The following is a 6,638-nucleotide window of genomic DNA, read 5'->3' on the forward strand; positions in this document are numbered from 1 at the left end:
CAGCAGACATTACAAATAAATAATCTGTTCTTAAATTGGTTCCATGTGAATGGGTGTCTTCCTGAAAAGCTCACAACAAAATGGTGTCAACTCACAGGGATGTGGCATCTAGCCAACTATAAACTGGCATAAATGTTCCATTGCCTTTTCAAAAAGCACAATATAAATGGCCTCCCTTGTCCTGACTGCTTGTTTGTCCCTGCATGGTAGTTTTTACTTTGGCTACTTATTCTGCTGCTTTCCAAGCATCAAGGAAAACTTATTTATTTTGTAAGTGTCCTTTTCTGGGTAGGAAGGAATTAGAAAAAAAGACAGGCAATCAGAAAGACAGACAGACAGATAGAAGGGCAGAATTGCATTTATGTAGCACCTTTCACAACCTCAGAATATCCCAAAGTGCATTACAACTAATGAAGAACTTTTGGGGGCCAAAATTGCCCCTTTCCTTAAGACCTGTTGCCACTGCAAATCAGCTGTGGAATGGAGTGGCTGGTTATTTTTGATGGAATGGCCACTGCTAGCCCAATTGCCTTCCCGAGTTTTCCCGGCTGTGCTCCGATCGTCCCCTTACTGCTCTGTTGCTGCCGATTGGTGTTAAGCATGTCATCACCGTGCGTACCGCCGATCTAACCCCCGACGCGACATTCCCCTCCGAAAATCTTCAGCCAGCCTGGCGGTGCCAAAACCAACTTTTTCCCGGTGGTGCAGTGAGGCTGAGGCCTTCTACAGCGGCGGTGCGGCTTCCCTTAAAGGGGAAGTCTGCAGCTGCTGCCGCCATGTTTTTTTTTGTTGGCCGACTGCCAGTTCAGCGCGACGAATATTCCTGCGGGTTCGGCCGGGGCACCAACAGGCAGCCTGGCAACCCCTTTTTAAACCCAAACAAACACCACCGTTTAGTCACGCCTGCCAAGGGATCGCCAGATTTTGTTAGGGTTTTTGCACGCTTTTCCAATTGTTCAGCGTGATTCCCTCTTGGGTGCCAAGCCACTGGCCCGGCCGAAACACTCCATGGTGGCCCAGCGGCCCGAAGTTTTAAAACATGGAGGCTCTCCTCTTTAAGTGAAGGGGTGAGCCATGGTGATGCGGCGCCGTGATGACGTCATTGCGGCGGTGAATCTGCACCCGCCCCCAACTTCCGCCCCTCATTTGCTATCACCGCCACATTTTTGAATTGCTATACTGCTTGATGACTATTAATTGTGACATTCACGAGCAGGACAGGCCACTCGATTGCATGTGAGCAAGCGCATTTATTTATCGGAAAGTGCAATGTTTGAAACAGATTATAAGGTAAGTGTTTCACAGTAGCCATCTCTGAATCAGAGAAGAAAGAAGATCTGTTTATACAGAAACCGAAAGGACCGGGCAGATAGATTGCTCCTTTAAGTAATTTTGTACTCTATTTATAATAATGTCACTTGAGACTGGGGCCTAGTGCCACTTACAGACAGGTGACCTTTTTATGTGCGTGGCCTCTAAAACAGTTTTTATTGTACGTTACATTGTGATCTAATCTGTCACACTGGCTTTCAGAATATATTATAACGAAACATCACTGGAGTCTGCCTTCTGCTCGGACATACATCACTGGCCAATGGAACCCCAGAGGTAAGAATAATCTTAGATTAACACAGAACATTGTGAGAATTTATACTCTTCAATACAGATCTCTAGATAAAGCCCATGATATGCCTATGAGTTTTTAATGCATGCTGTTCCAAACCTTTGACTTTAGCAAAATGCATGTCAAGTGCAACGATATAACAGTCACGGTATTATTTATTCCCAAAAGTCACATGTAAAGCGGTTTCCTTCAAATCCTGAAACTATGGTGTCAAACGCTCATTATTTTGTCGTAGGATTTGGGGATTTTCATTGCTGCTATATTCCCTTGTGAAGCAGAATGTTGAATCTTAATCCCAATGACAGCGCTCAAATTTCCATAGACTACCAAGGGCCTGAATATATTCTTTTCCCCACAGCCATTGTCTTTTATTTCAACATCATGTCCTAGTTGCTGCAGAGTTAATGTTTATTCATTGTTAGCATTATTTTGCAACAATTTACATTTATGCCACTCTTCTCACCTCTGAGACCACTTTCTGTGATATATTCACAGAGCACAGCACACACAGCTCCTAACATGGCAGGCAGCTCTCTCGGAAGCATCCGGGAATCTGTCTGGTTCTGTTTATTATTAACCCTGCACTTGCAGTACACAATACATCCACATCCACAGTGTGGAGCTACAAACATTACAAGTTTACAGACATTACATTTCTCCCTCCTGAATAAAGAAGCCATCATAACAAACATCATACATAACTTTCATGTTTATACATAACACAGGATATAAATTTATTTTTTTCCATATTTACAAATTTAACTTTACCACTTGTTTTCTGTTTCGAAGAGGATACCTTCGCTCTCGAACAGAACCTTCCAAATATAGTGTCGATTTCACACTCATTCGAGGCTCATCCTGAGGAACGTTTTCCTCCACGGAATTTCCTTGATTTTCATTTGAACTCACTCTAACTTCAGGCTGTTTGTTTTCCTGTCTCGGACTCAGACTTTCATTCGGATTCTCTCCTGGATTTGTTTCCAGTACATTGGATTTAGGATTTGCTACTGGTGTATCAAAACTATCTGATGAGTCAGAAATAATTGAATCATTCCCACCTTCAACTCCTTCTATGTCTGTAGGTAAAATATGATCAAAATGAAAAAACCTAACCTGTCCATTATCAAACATCTTTACCAAATATGTGCGAGGACCACATATCTTCACCACTCTTCCTGGTAACCACTTTAACCATTTATGGTGATGGTTCTTCACTCTCACCTTCTGGTTTAATTTCACACTTGTCTCTTTTACTCTACCTCTATCCTGATTCTCTTTCTTCCTTAATTGTGTATCTTCTACGGACTGTGCCAAATTTGGCTTTAACAACGAGAATCTGGTTCGTGGCTGTCATTTGAGAAACAACTCTGCTGGTGTTCTACCAGTAGTTGTATGAGGAGTATTTCGATATGTAATCAAAAAATTAGAAAATTTGTGATCTAATGACAACTGTCGTTTCCTTGGATTTGGATCTAACATTTGTTTTATGAGGGCACGTTTTACAATTTGTACAGTGCGCTCTGCTGCACCATTCGAAGCAGGATGGTAAGATGGAACCTTGGTATGTTTCACACCATTTTTGCGTGTGAATTCTGCAAATTCTTCTGAACGAAATTGTGGTGCATTATCCAAAACAATCTCTTCTGGGAGGCCAAATGAAGAAAATAATTTTCGTAAACTGTCCAATGTTTTACTTGTTGTTATTTTCTACATTGGAAACACTGCAATCCACTTCGAATGCCTATCAATCACAATGAACAATTGTCCTTCTAACTCAGCAAAATCAATATGTAGCCTTTGCCACACTCTGGGAAGCCATTTCCATGGCTGTAATGGTACTGGTGGTGGTTGCTTGCTTACCGATTGACATGTCGTACACTGACTCACGGTGTACTCTATATCTTTATCAAGACCTGGCCACCATAAATAACTGCGTGCAAAACTCTTGGTCAAGCACATTCCCAGGTGCTGGCCATGGAGGTCTCCTAATAATTTGGACCTGAATTTAATTTGGTACAGCCACTCTTGCACCCCACATGATACAATCTTTATCGACTGATAATTCATTCCTACGAATGAAGAATGGATGTGTATCTTTGTCTGGACCTGGTTTGGCCATCCATTTGCAATATACTCATACACCTTTGACATCACTGGGTCACATTTGGTTGCTCTACCAATCTCTTCAGCTGTGACTGGCAGTTCATCAAAGTATGAAAAATAAAACACCTCTTCCCTATCGGGTGTAACTTGTGATGGGGAAGGCAATCTAGACATTGCATCAGCATTACTGTGATCAGTTGATCATCTGTATTCAATATCTTATATAAATGCTGACTTAATCAAAGCCCATCTCTGCATTCGGGCTGCAGCAAATGTTGTAACTGGGGACTTTGGATGGAGGATTGCTATTAGGGACTTATGGTAAACTTACGACCATACAAATATTTGTGAAACTTCTTGACCCCAAAAATTAATGCCAAAGCTTCCCTTTCAACTTTTTAACTTGTGCATAATTACTCTCACTGACACTGAGAGGGCGTGAAGCAAAAGCAATTGGTCTCTCCTCCCCACTACTTAATACATGAGAGATTACTGCCTCAACTCCATATGGAGAGGCATCACATGCTAGCTTAATCTCCTTAATCTGTCATAGTGAACGAACATGGTGCTCTCTACCAATTTGCTTTTACACTCCTTGAATGCTGTATCACATTCTTTTGACCACTTCCAATTGACCTGTTTTTTCAAAAGTTCATTCAGTGGATGTAATACTGTAGCCAAATTTGGTAGGAACTTCCCATAATAGTTCAAAAAATCCAAGAATGAACGAAGTTCGGTGACATTCCTGGGAGTGGATGCATTTCTAAATGCATTCAATTTTTCCATGGTTGGATGTAAACCATCTTTGTCTACTCTGTACCCTAAGTACTCCACTGAGTTTTTAAATAACTCACACTTACGAGCAGACACTCGTACTCTGTGCTTCTCTAGCTATTTGAGGACTTCATTCAATATGTTATTATGAATTTGCCTATTTGGTGCTGAAATTAGTATGTCATCCAAATAACATATTACCCCTTCAATACCTTGCAAAATATGGTTCATCACCCCTTGGAATATGGCAGGGGCGGAAGACACTCGAAATGGTAGCCTATTAAATTGATATAGGCCTAGATGAGTATTTATAGTCAAACATGACTTGGACTCCTCATCTAGTTCAAGCTGTAAGTAGGCATTCTTAAGATCCAGTTTTGAGAAGATCTGACCACCTGTTAGTGTTGTGAACAAATCTTCTATATTCGGCAATGTATTGGGGACATTACCCTCTAGAAACTGGTTTATGGTTACTTTATAATCACCACACAATCTTACCTTACCATTGGACTTAGGTACAACAACAATGGGTGTAGCCCAATTACATCGATCTATCTTACAAACAATGTTCTCAGACTCTAGTCTTTTGAGTTCTTGCTCAACTTTCTCCTCGAGTGCATATGGTATGGAACGTGGCTTGCAGTAAACCGATCTAGCGTCCTTCTATATCCTGCCACTCGCCTTGAAGCCTTGGAACGGACTGCCCGTTTCACAGAACACCTTCGGATACTTCTTGATAACCTCATCCGTTGATGAAAATCTCGCTTCCATACAGAAAATCTTACTCCAATCCAGCTTCAGTGAGCTCAACCAATTTCTTCCTAGTAAGGCAGACTTGTCTCCTTTCACTACTATTAGAGGCAAGTTCTGAAATTGATCTTTATATTTCACCGGTACGGTGATACGACCTACCACAGGAATTTTCTCTCCTGAGTAGCCTCGCAGCTCTATCTTGGATTTCTCCAGTTGGAAATCACGCAATTTGTCGAGGTACAGCGACTCCGGTACTACACTCACGGATGCACCTGTGTCAATTTCCATTGGTACCTTGAATCCCACCACATCTATGTGGATTTTGATGTTTTCCGAATCGCTGTCCGTTATCCTTGTGCTCCTGATGATGTGTAACTCTAACATCTCCTCGTCCTGTTGTTGTTCTTCCATGCTATGTAGTCTCTTGGGATTTCTACTCATAGCTTTGAACGCTGGACTCATAGCTTTAAAAGCTGGTTTACCCTTCAGTCGGCATGCCTTCACAAGATGCCCAGTCTTCCTGCAGAAGAAACACTGACTTCACGTATGGACAACTTTGAACAATGTGTTGCCCCAGGCACCTATAGCACGACTTCAACGCTCTCTTAGAATTTCCAGTTTCTGAGACTTTGGGTCCCCACTGTCTTTTACTTTGAACCTGCAGGTGATTTACCTTGGTTGACTGATGACCGTAATTATTATTTAATTCTCGGGAATATTGTTCGGCCATGCTCATCGACCTCGCTGTCTGACAAGCAATCTCAAAAGTCAAGTCATCCGTCGTCAATAACTTCCTTCTGATCGCATCATTTTTCACCCCACAAACAAAACGATCTCGTAATGCTCGGTTTTGAAAGTTTCCAAAATTACAGTGCATCGATAGCTTTTTTAATGCCAAGATGTAATCACTGATACGTTCATCAGCCTTTTGATTCTGAATCCTGAAACGATAGCTTTCAGCAATTTCTAACGGTTTGGGGTTGTAGTGCTGCTCCAGCTTCGTTAAAATCTCTTTAAGCGTTGTGTCCATTGGCTCGTCAGGCACAAGCAGATTTACAAGGGTTTCGTATAATGCCGGACCCGCCACCAATAAGAAGATCACTTTCTTATGTTCCAACACAGCCCGGTTCTGGACTGCATTGTCTGGAACTTCGATTATGTTATTTGCAATGAAATACATTTCTAGCCGATCCACATACGCTTTAATACGTTCCCGGTCGTGTCTATATTTCTCCAAATGTCCAATTACACCTTATTTTAATCTCTAGCTGTTCACACCATGTGCTGTATTTTACCTTGGATTTTGTAGCTTTTTCCAAAGACAGAAACTTCCAAAGTCTCTCTGTCGGGTGGCTGAATCCTTCACCAACAAAATTTAAGCTTT

This window comes from Pristiophorus japonicus, chromosome 11 (assembly GCF_044704955.1).
Source record: "Pristiophorus japonicus isolate sPriJap1 chromosome 11, sPriJap1.hap1, whole genome shotgun sequence".
Classification (NCBI taxonomy): Eukaryota; Metazoa; Chordata; class Chondrichthyes; family Pristiophoridae; genus Pristiophorus; species Pristiophorus japonicus.